Here is a 17698-nt window from a genome sequence, read left to right as displayed (position 1 = left end):
CAAAGCATGTATCATTATATCAGATGAGAATAAGCCACTAATGTACATCAAAATACAAAGTGAAGAAGTAATGCCTAATGTTGAGGACATTGATCTACCTAAGATACTGGAATGCAAGAGTTTGCAGTTCATTCCTGAAGTCCCGAACTTGCCAGCAACTGTAAAAGCATCCAAAAGAATGCCGATACTAGATGCCTCGACAGTTGATGGGCATGAGGACAGCAATCGAACGCAAGCACCATGGATCAACCAAAATCCTCAATTGCAGCAAAGGCTCCAGAATCAGCTTTACAACAGAAGATCCAGAGACAGCTATTATAGCAGAAGGTCAAGGGACAGCTATTACAGCAGAAGGTCCAGAGACAGTTATTATAGCTGAAGGTACAGAGACAGCTATTATAGCAGAAGGTCAAGGGACAGCTATTACAGCAGAAGTTCCAGAGACAGCTATTATAGCAGAAGATTCAGAGACAGCTATTATAGCAGAAGGTCCAGAGACAGTTATTATAGCAGAAGGTCCAGAGACAGCTATTATAGCAGAAGGTCCAGAGACAGTTATTGTAGCAGAAGGTCCAGAGACAGCTATTATAGCAGAAGGTCCAGAGACAGCTATTGTAGCAGAAGTTCCAGAGACAGCTATAAAGCAGGTCCAGAGACAGCTATTATAGCAGAAGGTCCAGAGACAGCTATTATAGCAGAAGGTCCAGAGACAGCTATTATAGCAGAAGGTCCAGAGTCAGCTATAAAGCAGAATGTCCAGAGACAGCTATTATAGCAGAAGGTCCAGCGACAGCTATTACAGCAGAAGATCCAGAGACAGCTATTATAGCAGAAGGTCCAGAGTCAGCTATTACAGCAGAAGATCCAGAGACAGCTATTAAAGCAGAAGTTCCAGAGACAGCTATTACAGCAGAAGATTCAGAGACAGCTATTATAGCAGAAGGTCCAGAGACAGCTATTATAGCAGAAGGTCCAGAAATAGCTATTATAGGAGAAGATCCAGAGACAGCTATTATATCAGAAGGTCCAGAGACAGCTATTACAGCAGAATGTCCAGAGACAGCTATAAAGCAGGTCTAGAGACAGCTATTACAGAAGAAGATCCAGAGACAGCTATTATAGCAGAAGGTCCAGATACAGCTATTATAGCACAATATCCAGAATCCGCTATTATAGCAGAAGGTCCAGAATCAGCCATTACAGCAGAAGAGCCAGAGACAGCTATTATGGCAGAAGGTCCAGAAACAGCTATTATAGCAGAAGATCCAGAAACAGCTATTACAGCAGAAGGTCCAGAGACAGCTATTATATCAGAAGGTCCAGAGACAGCTATTATAGCAGGAGGTCCAGAAACAGCTATTATAGCAGAAGATCCAGAAACAGCTATTACAGCAGAAGGTCCAGAGAGAGCTATTATATCAGAAGGTCCAGAGACAGCAGAATGTCCAGAGACAGCTATTATAGCAGAAGGTCCAGTGACAGCTATTACAGCAGAAGATCCAGAGTCAGCTTGTTCTTGAAAATACAGAAAAATGTGTCATTTGAAACATGGAAGTCTGGCAATATCTGGTTTGAGAGGGTACAGGGAAAGATCCCACAAAAGGTTATAACAGCAGCTGCAAAGAGCAGGGTTATAAAATGCAGATTCTTGCTCACAAGCAGGTTTCGCAGATGCACAGGTTTCATGTGGTAAGCTAAAACAATGGCTCACACCTTCATGGAATGTAACTATCTCAGGAAGCATCTGAAAAAGCATGGATGAGAGTTTCAATTGCATTAAGTGACGAATGTTTAAAACAGGCAAGTCTTTCAAGTCATAACCAAGTTAAATTTTAGCATACAGCTAAAAGCAAAGTTTCACACCTTAATTGAAATAAACTCTCTTAGTAAACAGCTGGAAAGGATGGAAGATGCCCAGTCGAATTTGGTGTCAATTTTAAAGTGTAAAATTCTACGAACATCAAGACAATTAAAAGAAAATTGGAGACGACCTGTCTACGAGAAACATCATGTAAGTCAAAATCAAAGGCAAAGTTATGAGCTGGGGACAATTGGAAAATTAAACGATTCGAAATCACAGAAATAAAAGTTAACTATTGAAACCAAAGCATTTTTTAATCAGATCTGAGAGGAGACGATATGCCCAAAATGAATAATTAGTTGTAGTAAAATGTTTACATCAAAGATACTTTTAAACTATCAAAGTGAAACAAGCCCATTTACAATAAAGTCGTTAAAACTTAATAACTCTCAGAAAGAGAATATAAACCCAGGGAGCAGAAACAGAGGACAGAGAACAGCACCAGCAACAGGAGAGAAGGGGAGGAGAACTCAGAGAGAGAGAGAGAGAGCTCGGTCATGGGAAAGACAAGGCAAGCAGCCGAGTTTAAACAGTTATACATCTAAGGAAGACTAGAATTTAAACAGGAGTCAGAGTCAGCTTAGAGATAGCTAGCAGAGCCAGCTCTCACAGCTCGGTGCATGGGAAGAACAGGACACAGCAACCAAGTTCACCAGCGAATACAACTCAAGAAGACCAGATTTTAAGAAGATCGATTGCCAAGGTGGGCCTGAAGCAACCAGCAGCCAGAAGCAAGATCTTTTTTCCTTTCTGTAAAGAAAGTGTTTGCAGCTTTTAAAAGAAAAAATATAATAATAAAAATAACTTAACCTGAAAAAGTGGTTATGAGCTTACTTCACTTCCTTAATAACGCAGGACCCAGGACATCAATGCTATTAAGGGGTAAGTAGGTAAAATTCTTCGGTGAAGGTATGGGTTATACCGGGGGATAACTTGAAAAGATAGTTTGACCTGAATAGCACCCACAGAAGCCTGCACTGGAGTCAGGGAGTGAGAATCCCTGTTCACCATTTAGAATATCAACCTTTTTTTTTGGTATAGGGGGAATTCTAAGAATAGTGGTGAGTTTTAACTTCAAGCTATTGCAGCAGAAGTTCCAGAAACAGCTATTATAGCAGAAGGTCCAGAGACAGCTATTATAGCAAAAGATCCAGAAACAGCTATTACAGCAGAAGATCCAGAGACAGCTATTACAGCAGAAGAACCAGACACAGTTATTAGAACAGAAGATCCAGAGACAGCTATTAAAGCAGAAGGTCCAGAATCAGCTATTAGAGCAGAAGGTCCAGAAACAGCTATTATAGCAGAAGGTCCAGAGACAGCTTGGACAGCAGAAGGTCTAAAACATCTATTATAGCAGATGATCCAGAGACAGCTATTAGAGCAGAAGATACGGAGACAGGTATTACAGCAGAAGATACGGAGACAAATATTACAGCAGAAGGTCCAGAATCAACTATTACAGCAGAAGATCCAGCGACAGCTATTACAGCAGAAGATCCAGCAACAGCCTTTATAGCAGAAGGTCCAGAGACAGCTATTATAGCAGAAGGTCCAGCGACAGCTATTACAGCAGAAGATCCAGCGACAGCCTTTATAGCAGAAGGTCCAGAGACAACTATGACCGCAGAAGGTCCAGAGGCAGCTATTGTAGCAGAAGATCAGGAATCAGCGATTATAGCAGAATGTCCAGGGACAGCTATTTTAGCAGAAGGTCCAGATATAGTTATTATAGCAGATGATCCAGAAACTGCTTTTACAGCGGTAGATCCAGAAACGGCTATTACAGCAGAAGGCCCAGAGACAGCTATTACAGCAGAAGATACAGAGACAGATATTACAGCTGAAGATACGGAGACAGATATTACAGCAGAAGGTCCAGAATCAGCTATTACAGCAGAAGATCCAGAGACAGCTATTACAGCAGAAGATCCAGAGTCAGCTATTGCAGCAGAAGTTCCAGAAACAGCTATTATAGCAGAAGGTCCAGAGACAGCTATTATAGCAGAAGATCCAGAAACAGCTATTACAGCAGAAGATCCAGAGACAGCTATTACAGCAGAAGAACCAGACACAGTTATTAGAACAGAAGATCCAGAGACAGCTATTAAAGCAGAAGGTCCAGAATCAGCTATTAGAGCAGAAGGCCCAGAAACAGCTATTATAGCAGAAGGTCCAGAGACACCTTGGACAGCAGAAGGTCTAAAACATCTATTATAGCAGATGATCCAGAGACAGCTATTAGAGCAGAAGATCCAGAGACAGCTATTATAGCAGAAGGTCAAGTGACAGCTATTAGAGCAGAAGATACGGAGACAGATATTACAGCAGAAGATACGGAGACAAATATTACAGCAGAATGTCCAGAGTCAGCTATTACAGCAGAAGATCCAGTGACAGCTATTACAGCAGAAGATCCAGCAACAGCCTTTATAGCAGAAGGTCCAGAGACAGCTATTATAGCAGAAGGTCCAGCGACAGCTATTACAGCAGAAGATCCAGCGACAGCCTTTATAGCAGAAGGTCCAGAGACAACTATGACCGCAGAAGGTCCAGAGGCAGCTATTGTAGCAGAAGATCAGGAATCAGCGATTATAGCAGAATGTCCAGGGACAGCTATTTTAGCAGAAGGTCCAGGGACAACTATTATAGCAGATGATCCAGAAACTGCTTTTACAGCGGTAGATCCAGAAACGGCTATTACAGCAGAAGGCCCAGAGACAGCTATTACAGCAGAACATCCAGAATCAGCTATTAAAGCAGAAGGCACAGAGACAGCAATTACAGCAGTAGATCCAGAAAGAGCTACTACAGTAAACAATCCAAAAGCAGCTACTACAGCAGTAGACCTAGAAGCAGCCAGTGCAGCAAGCAATTCAGAAACAGCTAATCCCTTGGCCGAGACCAGTAGCAAGAATGATGCTCCAGGTGCACAGAGAGATGTGTGTGTGAATCGCACCAACTTCATGGGTGATGTCACTAAAGCCAATAAGAAAAGAAGGAAAGAGCTGATTATAAAAAAGGGAAGGAAGGATAAGAGAAGAGTCGAGGACACAGTTGGTCGTCCGGGTGGGAGCTGCAATAGTGAAGACACATGCATCGGCAATAAGGCAAATATACAAGAACATACACGCAAGTAGACAGCATTGCTTCAAAAGTCTGAAAGAGTTGGTGACTCAAAGACCAGCCAGAAAACCGGTCTTTCGAAAGATGGAACAGTATCTCGTATTCGGTGAGGGTTCAGGAGACCAACAAGAAGAGAAGATGTTGTTAACCTGAAAGACTGAACGTGTAATGAACTGTGTAAAAGGGACATGTTTAAAATTGTTATCCATATCATGTTTTGTAAAGCAGTTAGATTTGTATCTGTGACATGTTTGAATTTATCATGTATATCACGTTTGTAAAGCATATTTGTTAAACATTCACATTTCCAAAGGAAGGGGGATGTAGTGATATGCATGTGCATAGCAATGTACATAGTCGGATGTACAACCTCCGACCAGCAGGTGGTGACAGAGATCCGCCATGTGACTCCAAGGATCTGGCAGTTGGTAGTAAGTCATACTAGAGGACAGTCGCATTAGAAGTAGCTCCAGGAGAATTCATTATTCATGTATCATAGTTTGTATCATAGTTCATTAGTTATCTTTCCATGTGTTCATTTGTCAATAAACTATCTTACTCGTCAAAGAACTAGGTGTCCTTTCTGCATCTTTACCACAGCCACAACACAGAAAATAACAATGGGGGTCATGGGGAGGGAAGGGTCACCCTCATGCTCGCAATCCTGCCCATATGTGGCAGTGGGAGGGGGCAGGATTTTCATTCTGATGGGGAGGGGGGCCAGTTGCCGGATCGGGGTATTGGGCTATCCGCTAAAAATGGTGGCCCAATAGCGGGATTCGGTATGGAAACCTGGGAGCTTCCCGTATGCATAAATTTGCATGGTAAATGTGAGTGAATCACTCCAGGACCCTGCTCCAAGCACCAGCGCAGACCAGGAATCATTCTACTCCGGCAGGAGAACGTAGTCTCCTCGGTGGAGCGCTCTTTCAGAGGTTCGGTGCAGACCCGATAGGTTGAATGGCCTCCTTCTGCACTGTAGGGATACTATGAAATGGAAAATTCCATCCGGGGTGTGCTGGAGGTCCTAGGGTTGCTGATGTTTGTGTATCGGAGTGTACTGGGCCGGGCCATGCCAGGTCCGGAGCTGTGGTTGGAATCCTATTGTCCCCTGGAGCCTGGGATGCCCCTTCTCGAAGGCACTTATTAGAGATATCCTGAGACGGCGCTTCTTTGCACAGGGGCCTGGGTTTGAGACACATTCTTTACTTTATCCTGTTGCCCCCTTGTGGTTGGGATGCTTATTTGACGAGCAGTTTTTTTTTTCTCTTTTTCATCAATGATGGTGGGCGTGTGTTATCCTCTGATCCATTCCTGGTAGTTCTCTGACCCTTTTGTTGGGAGAAGTTGACAGCACTGATCATAATCCGAATATACAGCTGCTGGCACAAAGTTATGTTGGTTCTGTACTGGGCCTGAGATTGGGGTTATGTTGCGTTGTGTGGTTTTTGTGCAACATCCTTTTAGAACTGGGATTCTCGTGAATTTTTATTTATTTTACTTTTTTTCTTTTCATGCGTGGTTGGGGATGATGAATCTGTGACTGGATCCTGAAGGGGTGCAGCCGGGTCTGGTATTTGAGGGAAGGAGGTGGCGGTGTGGAATTGGGGTTGAAGGAGATGTATACAGAGGAGCCTCTGCATGGAAACAGCACCGCCTCCAGGTTCCGCATGCACTGTCCTGGCATGGAACTACATTGCTCTGTTCCTTCATTGCTCTTGGGTCTCGAACAATATCGTGGATGCACCTGGACGACAGCAGTTCAAGAATAAAAGCAAAATAACATGCAGGAAACTGAAACAAAAACAGAAAATGTAACGGCTCAAGAAGTTGGCTCACCATCTTCTCAAGGGCAAATAGAGATCAGCAATGAATGCTGGCCTTGCCAATAATGTCCGCATCTCATGAATGAATTTAAGTGAGTGCATACCAGTAAATTTGGAAATCCTTCATAGGTCGAGTGTATGGATTTCACTGAATCTCGGTTCTCTATTCTGTGCTGAAATTGTCTCTTCTGTAGTAGACTGTATGATTTATTTTCGCATCGTGAATGATTCTAAGCAGCATGAAGCTGCACAGGGTCATCTGAGGATTGATGGTTTCCAGTGATGGGTCGCCTGAAATCTAGTGGAGGCAGCTGGTGATGATTTCCTGTCCAAACTCTCCTCAATGGGTTTTTTTTTACATTTACTCTCCCTCCTGGGCAGCCTCTTCATTACTCAGCAATGAATGGCCTCGGACTTCTCCCTCTTCATCGTCTGTACATGGAAGGACCATTCCTTTCTAAATTGCACAAAATATGGACAGTCTTGATAGACCATTTGGAAGGCTTCCTCAGAGCAGACCAAGTGCCAGATGTGGTGCCTCAGAATGGCAACTATCACATTGCTGAAAAGAGACAATGACTTGAACTGATACCTTTTGTTTTCAGAAAACAGTTTCCTGTGTATGAATGTATGTAATTTCTCGCAAGCGTAAGTGAGCCATGTTACGAGCTCAACTGATCATCTCATTCCAACTATCGGCTTATGGATTGTGCTTGTGACTTTGAGTAAGTCCCTGCACCAGTCACCCTTTGCTGCAGACACATTTAAACACATGCCTCTAGCTCATCAATATAGGTGTTATGTACTGGGGTCGAACAGAAGTATCGTGACAGCTTCCATTGATCTGTTAACCCTGGCGATTGGCATAACACACAGGATGTGCATTCTTGTTGATAATTTTAGGGGGTTGTTCGTATAATGGCGTCTTCAATGGGCGGCGTGGTAGCACGGTGTTTAGCACTGTTGCTCCACAGCCCCAGGGTCCCCAGGTTCGATTCCCAGCTTGGCTCACTGTCTGTGCGGAGGCTGCGCGTTCTCCCCGTGTCTGGGTGGGTTTCCTCCGGGTGCTCTGGTTTCCTCCCACAAGTCCCGAAAGACGTGCTGTTGGGTGACTTGGACATTCTGAATTCTCCCTCTGCGTACCCGAACAGGCGCCGGAATGTGCCGATTGGGGGTTTTCACAGTAACCTCATTACAGTGTTAATGTAAGCCTACTTGTGGCAATAAAGATTATTATATTACTATAATGCCAACTGACATTATACTGGATCCTATGATACTGGACATGAGGGAATACTGTTGCTCATCACGCGCTCTCTTGCTGGATCCATGCAGAAAGCTATCGGGTGTCCAACCCTGAACACAGCATCAATGACATGTCAATGCAATGGTGTACTGCTCATTGACTAAGGTAACTGAGCTGGCCTGATTATCAATTGTACAGCAGGAAAATACAGAGTAAAACAAAGCCCAGCCTCATCATCATTTGCACAGAGCAAGACAATTGGTAATTTCCCCAATAGCTGGAGTGGAGAGAGCAAACTACATACATTTTTAGGTGGAGTGAAGGGGGGGGGGGGGGGGGGGGGGGGGGGGGGGGGGGGAGTGTTTCACTGGGGAGGATCCCACAACTCTGAGGAAAGTTCAATCCAAGATGTCCCGTGTAAATAAAAACAGGGTTGGCGGCATGGTGTGGTTCAGTGGTTAGCTCTGCTGCCTCACGGCGCCGAGGACTCAGGTTCGGTCCCGGCCCCGGGTCACTGTCCGTGTGGAGTTTGCACATTCTCCCCGTGTCTGCGAGGGTCTCACCCCGCCCCCCCCCCCCCCCCTCCCCACAACACAAAGATGTGCAGGGTGGGCCACACTAAATAGCCCCTTAATTGGAAAAAGAAATTGGGTACTCGAAATTTTTTTTAAAAAGTAAATAAAAACAGAAAATGGTGGAAAAGCTCAACAGGTCTGGCAGCATTTGCGAAGAGAGAAACCAAATAAATCATTCAGAGGAAGAGTGATATTGGAATCAAAACATTAACTCTGTTTTTCTCGCCACAGACGCTGCCAGGCCTGTTGAGTTTTTTTCCAGCATTTTCTGTTTTTATTTCAGATTCCCAGTATCCACAATATTTTGCTTCATTTTAAGGCCCTATGTAAATGTCCAATGCAGAAATAATAGACTAATCGTCATGGCTGATCATGAAGCGACACAGTGGCACATTGGTTACCAGTACTGCCCCACAGCGCTAGGGGCCTGGGTTCAAATCCAGTCTTCGGTGACTGTCTGTGTGGAGTTTGCACGTTCTCCCCGTGTCCGTGAGGCTTTCCTCCGGGTGCTCCGGATTCCTCTCACAGTTCAAAGATGTGTAGGTTAGGTGGGGTTATGGGGATAGGGTGGGGGAATGGGCCTAGGTAGGTGTCATAATATACACATCAGTATATGATGGTGCAGAGACACACACTGACTGACACACTGAAAGACCAATCGACACACAGCAGCCAATCACCAGACAGGGCACGGTCACTAGAAAGCCAGAGGGCACTAGTTTTCCCGCTCATTCGGGATGCAGCCTCTGAGACAGACAGAGCCCGTAATCAGTAGCACGAACATCTACCATGTGCTAGCAGTATAGGCTGGTCAGGTTAGCCATAGTTCTTCAGTCAACCTAACATAGTGTCGACCCACAGTGCAAGTATGTTCAACAGCTCATAGTTAAATAAAATAGAGTTGTACTTCTACAAGTGTTGGTAGCCTGTCTCTCTCACTGCTCTGGTAAACGCAGTCATCACAGACCCAGCATATCCAACACATCAGTCGGGTGCTCTTTCAGAGGGCCGATGCAGGCATGATGGGCCGAATAGCCTCCTTCTGCACTGTAGTGATTCTATGGTTCAACTATAATAAATATTTTGATGGAATCATGCCAACAGCAGGATATTATACCTGACAGAAATTATTGATAGACATCTTTAAATCTTCAATTGTTTTAGCACCCGTAGCCCTGAGTTCCAGGTGTACGAAAAAAGTGCTTCCTGAAATCCCTACTAAATGACCCTGCTCCAATTTTGAGGTTATGCCTCGTTTTTTAGCAACCACCCATCATAAAAAGTAGTTTCTCATTCTCTACTCTGCCTAATCCCATTATAACTTCATTTCAGAGATTTAGTGGACACAAAATTCTCCGGAGAGTGCATGTTCCCTATGGGCTGAATGGCCATTTTTACTTCTACACCTCTTAATATTCTTAATCAAATACAAGCCCTAGTATTTCTGAACTGCAAGAGGTCCAAACTTTGGATGCGTTTTTGTTTTTATTCTATCAAATAATTTTGAGATTGAGGTGGGAGATTTTCACAGCAAATGACAGTATTGCCCAACACACTACAGACCTTCCCAATTATGGAGTCGTGCCTAACCTGGTTAGGTCGGTTTAGCTCAGTTGGCTGGACGGCTGGTTCATGATGCAGAGCGAGTCAACTCATGAAAAGGCCCAGCCTTCTCAACCTTGCCCCTCGCCTGAGGTGTGGTGATCCTCAGATTAAATCACCACCAGTCAGCCCCCCCCCCACCAAAAGGGGAAAGCAGTTTACGGTCATCTGGCACAATAGCGACTTTACTTCCCAGTGCCTAACCTTCACCACAACTGAAGTCTGTTTTGAGATGGTTTCCCTGGTGTTTTTTTTCATGGATGCATTTCAAATCATTTTCACCAGTGGCAGATGGTGGTGAAGCAATGGATTCAATAGCCAGGATTCCATGATAAATACAATGGCGAGCTGTGAAAGTAAATCAGAAAAGACCACCATTTCACCTCCTGGAAGATATGGATGTCAGAGAACAAAAAACAAGTTCTGCAATTTGTCTACTTCCGCACACAGGATCTTCTGATTGGTGACAGAACGATGGCAGCGTGACAAGATTATGCGAAGATTGACCAAACTGTCAAAGTACATGCTCCCCCTTGAACTCCAAAAAAAGGATCAGATTTCCGTGGAGGTTTGTGCAGTATGACGTTGTGCAAGCAACACAGCATTGTGAGGACAGAGGGGGAAACTAAATAAGACCTGAAGTTCTGTTGCTGATCTCTTGTTTGGGGAAAGTACATATGGTGGCCTTCCAGCGTAGTCAAAACATCTGTCACCTGCTTTGTCAAATCTAATCTAGAGAACTGTCGAAGGTTTACAGTCATACCTTCAGGGACTGGAAATGGGCTGGAAATGTAACGGCTGAGTGAAGCTATCACCCTCAATGTTATCAACAAGATTGTGCTCATTGCAGAATCTGTTTCTAATCCAGGCCTCAGCTCCGAGCTGACAGGGATCAAAATATTGTTTGCTCTAACAATCGTGAACCGCTCGTGATGTTGGCTGTTTGTCAAGGATAATCAGAGATGAGATCGTCTCACAGGAGAATATCTCTTCCTCCTTTGCTTAACTATCTCAGAGAAGGACTAACACATGACATAGTGCTTTGGCCAGCGTAGGAGTTACTTTTACTTTGCATGCATTTAGGCCTGGACGTTTGCAAAGTCGGACTGACTCCAGAGCCATTCCAAAATGGCAGGCGGGGCCCAATTCTGGGACTCCCTCCCCTCATTCCTGGTGCCCCCAAGTTTTGCTGGAGCTGGATAAGGGCATAGGTTTACAGGGCAGCACAAGTGAATAGCACTGTGACTTCACAGCGCCAGGATCCCATATTCCATTCCCCGCTGGGTCACTGTCTGCGTGGAATCTGCATGTTCTCCCCGTGTCTGCATGGGTTTCCTCCGGGTGCCCCGGTTTCCTCCCACTGTCCAAAGACGTGCAAGTTAGGTGGATTAACCATGATAAATCGCCCTTAGTGACCAAAAAAGGCGAGGAGGGGTTATTGGGTTACAGGGATGGGGGGGGGGGGGGGGGGGGAGTAAGGGTTTAAGTGGGTCGATGCAGACTCGATGGGCCGAATGGCCTCCTTCCGCACTGTATATTCTACGTTCTAAGTTGTGAGTTCACAATCTGCATCCCCATCTAGTTCCATTGCATCTCTTAGAACCCCCCCACCCCCACCACCCACCCAATCCCCATCCATCCACCCACCCACTGCAATTTGCATGGAGTTGGCCCAACTTCTGCATGACTTCTAGTTCACAGCCCCTTAGAGGAGATATGAACCACAGTCTGGAAGTTGAAAATTGAATTCCACAGGTCTTACTAATGCCCTCTTCATGGTAACACATACTTGCCCCCCCATGCCAACCCAATCCCACCTCATGCCTCTTCCATGGCAACCTAATCCCACCTCATGCCTCTAACATGCCTATTGATCCAGCACGCACTATGTACACAACCAACGAGCCATATAGTAACGGGCAAGGGTGAACCACTGACAAAATAAACCCATTCAAAAATCAGTTTTAAAAATGCTGTTCCTATAACCCCATAAAAATGTAAATCAGACAGTCTAAGTATCAGTAACAGAGGCCTCAAATCACCACATCTCTTAATCTTGTCCAAATGGGTGGCACAGTAGCACAGTGGTTAGCACTGTTGCTTTGCAGTGCCAGGGTCCCAGGTTCGGTTCCCGACTTGGGTCACTGTCTGTGCGGGGTCTGCACATTCTCCCCGTGTCTGCGTGGGTTTCCTCCGGGTGCTCCGGTTTCCTCCCACAAGTCCTGAAAGACGTGCTCGTTCGGTGAATTGGGCAATCTGAATTCTCCCTCTGTGTACCCGAACAGGCGATGGAATGTGGTGACTAGGGGCTTTCACAGTAACTTCACTGCAGTGTTAATGTAAGCCCATTTGTGACAATAATAAATGAGTTGTGACAATAATAAAAGATTATTATAAACATGGAGACAATGACAAAAAGCGATCACAGAAAGAACTTAATATAGGCACTTAAAGATGTTAAACAAGCAATGTCAACAATTCACTTCAGTTGTCAGAACGTCCTGCAGAGACAACGCTTTTATTGATTTGAACTCAACAGATACAATAACTAATCGGAAAGACCAATGGAATGTTAACCATTATCTCAAGCGGTCGAGAATGGAAAGTGGTGGAAGTTATATGACTGCTGTACAAAGCTCTGGCAATACAGCATCTGCAGCACTGTACCCAGTTCTGGGTGCGACATCTGCACCTCTGCTTTGGAAAGATTCACCAGAACGTTATTATGGCCAAAAAGATTACAATTGTGAAAGCAGATTGCATCGGCTAGACTTGAATTTTCGTTGATTATGAAATATTAAGCAATTGAGATATTTTAAGAGGGTTTGATAGTGGGTGGGTAGAAATAATTTCCTTTGGGGGGTGGGGGGGGGGAAAGAGTCCAGAACAGGGGAGCATAATTTTAAAATTCAAACTTGGCCATTTCAGAAGCGCTGTCAGGAAACACCTCTTCACACAAAATGGGACTTGAAATCTGCAACTCTCTCCCGCCAAGAAGCGGTTGAGGCCGGAGGCCAATTGAACATTTCTAAACCGAGATTGATATGTGAGGCAAAGGTATAAAGGGTTGCAGAACCAAGGCAGGAAGATTGAATTTGAAAGTGCAGAGCAGCTTTGGTCTAATTGAAAAGGGGAACTGGTTTCAGCTGCTCAATGGTCTTCCTCTGAACATTGTAAAATATTATATTATTCACCAACTAGTTGCCTTTGTTAGATATCCAAAACTAATCAAATAGTACCCGTCTCAGGGACATTTAACCATCTCCTGATCCATTAAATTGTGAGAGGCAAACATGTTTTGAACATATTTAAAGAACAAAGGTTTATCATTAATAACCCTGATGCTTGCAGCATTATCTTAGGCTGTTTCTTTAGTCTTCAGTGCAATTTCAGCAAATACCTATCCAACGGGAAGGTGTTAATTGGCACAGGATCAATTGCTTGCGCTTGGAATCTGCCACACATATCCACTCCTCCCCAGGGATCGTCTTCTCAGTTCTAGTCTTGCCTGAAATGTTTAATTTTAAACCTCTGCCTCTCGCTATGTGAACTGTGAACCAAAGTGCCGGCTCACATCTCCATCATCTTTGTCTCTGAGGATTCAAAAGACCTGGATATAGTCAAATACTCTGGAGACGTGTCCTAGTATTTGATTCATTTTGGATATTTAGCAAGTTGCTAGAGGCAAGTAGTGATGGAATCCAGTGCTCTGAAACAGACTCCCACAAGACACAAAAACAAATCTGATTAAACCATGACAGCTTGATTTTGCTGGCTTGTGGGATGTGACTGTGCTCTAAACATTCTACCATTTCCTGAGAAAAGGTTTATTTTGTTCCTGAGGAAGGAGCAATGCTCCGAAAGCTCGTGTTTGAAACAAACCTGTTGGACTTTAACGTGGTGTTGTAAGACTTCTTACTGTGCTCACCCCAGTCCAACGCCGGCATCTCCACATCATATTTTTTTCCTGTAAGACGGTCCACCGTAAGAAGACTGCATCCCACAGAACGGCTAAAGGCACGTCTAAAGAGTAACTCAAGGTTGGATATGCTCATCAATCACAGAACCAATCCTCCTACTTTCTCACTTGCAGCCAGAAACAGGTGCTTGGCTGGTCTTTGGTCCTGGTGGAGTTCTGTTGCTGATGATCCGGTTTCATTTGAGCAGCTTACGAAAGGGCTGTATTTTGACCGGCTAATCGTTGCACTCTGAAAGCTCGTTAAGCACCAAAGAGTTTATCAGAAGATGTTCCAACATCGGATGGGAGAGATATAGAGAAATACAGCACAGAACAGGCCCTTCGGCCCACGATGTTGTGCCGAACTTTTGTCCTCGGTTAATCATAGAATTTTGGACACCAAGGGCAATTTATCATGACCAATCCACCCAACCTGCACATCTTTGGACTGTGGGAGGAAACCGGAGTACCCGGAGAAAACCTACGCACACACGGGGAGGATGTGCAGACTCCACACAGACAGTGACCCAAGTCGAAATCGAACTTGGGACCCTGGAGCTGTGAAGCAATTGTGCTATCCACAATGCTACCGTGCTGCCCTTAAAAAGAAATTAATCTACACTCCATTATTCTACCCTAATCCATGTACCTATCCAATAGCCGCTTGAAGGTCCCTAATGTTTTCAACTCAACTACTTCCACAGGCAGTGCATTCTATGCCCCCACTACTCTCGGGTAAAGAACCTACCTCTGACATCCCCCCTATATCTTCCACCATTTACCTTAAATTCATGTCGCCTTATAACGGTTTGTTCCACCCGGGGGAAAAGTCTCTGACTGTCTATCTATTCCCCTGATCATCTTATAAATACAGAACAATCTACACGTCTTCAGCAACACAGGGCTGACTGCCTCATCCTCTTCTTTCCCAATCTCACTGGAAATTGAGGAAATCCACTTGTAGGAAATGATTCATGGAGGATTTTTTAAAAATCTACTTTATATTGTTCACTTTGAACAGAAAACATATTTGATTCTACAGATTTTATACAAGATATATTACAGAAAGACAAGGATGCAATTGGTTTGAACATCTCCCCTGTTGAGACTTATGTTTGAATCCAAGTTGATGATTGTCTGCTACAAGTGCTAATTGAAATGAATTTGGATAATCCCAAATCCATTGCTGATTATCATGTGCTGAGTGGAGTGTCCTTGTAGCATCTCCTCTGTCCTCTTAGAGATTATTTGCCGTTGGGGAGCTTGGAGTAGAGTACGTGTTTAGGGAGTCATGTGTTGGGCATGCAAACAATGCCCATCACAGTAGAGTCTGACCAATGCTGGAGATATTGGCCTGGGGAAGGTAGTCAGATTGGTATGCTAACCTGCCAGTGGCTTTGCTGGATTGAGCAGAGGCAACGTTGGGGATATCTCACCAGGGATTTGAGGTGTCTGCTGTATATTGTCCATGTTTCTGACACATACAAGAGGGTCGGGACCACGGTTGCTCTGTAGACTGAGAGTTTGGTGCTGGACTTGAAATTTCAGTGTTCAAACACTTTGTTCCTCAGGCATCTGAAGGCTGTGCTGCCGCATTCATGGGGGGCTCCCAGTGATCAGATGCCTCCAGCTGCATGCCCTTTGGGCAGGGTGGTGCCCTGGCATTACTGGTGCCAGCCTGGCACTGCCAAGGTGGCATCAGTACTGGCCGGGTACCAGGTCAGCAGTGTCAAGCTGGCATGTTTGGTGTGCACGCAATCAGGCCATGGGTACCCTGCACGAGTGTTGGGCAGGGGGCTGGGGAACCCTGCCATGGTACGTCCGGGCTGGGGGATTGAGAATTGCTTTGGGGCCTCAAAGATCGGGACGCTATTTATAAATGGCATCCCGATCTCTCGCTACACTGGGGCATTGCGGCAAGCGGAGCTCCCATGCACAGAACAGTGCTTGTGCGGCCTTGGCCGTTCACTCCCCGCTGAGGCCCCTTACACAATGCGAGTCACATTGAATAGCCGTGTGACACACGGCCAAATGCGTTTGCTATGAGACTTTGTTTCCAATTAGTTGAATCAAGCCCACTATTTTTGACTAATTATGACTGCAGAATTTCTACCCTGCGTGATGGAGCCATGAATAATGCAAAATTATTTTCCAACATTACAGAAGCAGTTAGGTCTCTGGTATTTATCTTCAAGCATTTATAAGCTCCTCTCTTCAAAGTGAATGAATGCAGACTTCACTAGAGTATGCAGTCCACATAGAGTTAACACGAGCACCTTCTAGCATTCATTTCCTATTAATCAGTAAGAATTTCCATTGCAGATACGGCATCAATCCGTGAGTTTGCACTGAACCGTATCTTATATAATAGGATTTGATTACTTAATGCTGATTTTACAAGGGACCTCTGGTTTTAATTTATTGGCATAATCCCCACTTTATGCTATTGGTCATGTCTGCTGCCCACTTTCTTTTTCCTTATTCTCCAGCAAACAAAGAGATGGCAATTTATCTGCATCACAAAGCAACATTTCTTTTATCTGAGACATTAAAAGTTCTCTTGGATCCGAATGGAAAACAGATGGTTACGTTACAGAGCTTTAGCGTAAATGAAATCTGAAAACTAAAGGCTTCAACTTTAGACCGCATATAAAATATCCTCTCGTCAATCCTGGTCTGAGCACGGTTCTACTCTGCAGTAACATGGCGATCACAATACAATCATCAAGGTTAATAGGAGTAAAATACTTCCACATTCCAAAATTGGAAGAAATTGCTTTATGGCAAAATCCTTCAAAATCGATTATTGTACAGCTGTTTAAAAAGAAAACCCGTTATGTTTGCATTGCTGCCCAAGAGTGTTATTTAACTATACTGATCAAATAATTCATTGCAATGAAATTGCATTTCATAGCACGGAGTCACCTAGTAGATGGAACACTGCTAACCTCGTTAATCTGGGAAAATTTAAAACGTCAATACAACTCAACACATCCTACTGTGACCCAAAGATGGGAGTACATTTAGATTGAGCCCTATAAATACTTTGTCTATATGAATAGCTGGGCCTATGTACCAGTACCTCTACCTGTTAGACCTCTACCTTAATTAGGAGATGAAGTACAAGATGATCACAGGCTCTCGTGAGAACAGTTGTTTCAACAGGGGGAGTATCAGTGCACCGTGGAGGCAGGAGACACATGCAAACTTCATAAGAAGCTAAACGTCCAGGGATAAGAGTTGTCAGGCAGTGCAAAGCTAGAAATCTTTTTGGAAGAATGCTTACTAAGGCAATTTTGGTTAAAATTTTAATTCTTTCCAAAATGAAGGCCAACAGGAGGACTCTGTGGTGGATACCAGTCAATGTAGTGCTGCGGACTCAATCAGCCACCTCTACGAGGCAAGTTTATTTAAAGGATAGTGGGTGCCTGGAACTCGCTGCCAGAGATGGTGGAAGCAGAGGCGATAGTGACATTTAAGAGGCATCTTGACAAATACATGAAT

This window comes from Scyliorhinus canicula, chromosome 3 (genome assembly GCF_902713615.1).
Source record: "Scyliorhinus canicula chromosome 3, sScyCan1.1, whole genome shotgun sequence".
In the NCBI taxonomy this organism is placed as follows: Eukaryota; Metazoa; Chordata; class Chondrichthyes; order Carcharhiniformes; family Scyliorhinidae; genus Scyliorhinus; species Scyliorhinus canicula.
Note: the sequence above shows the minus strand (reverse complement) of the source record.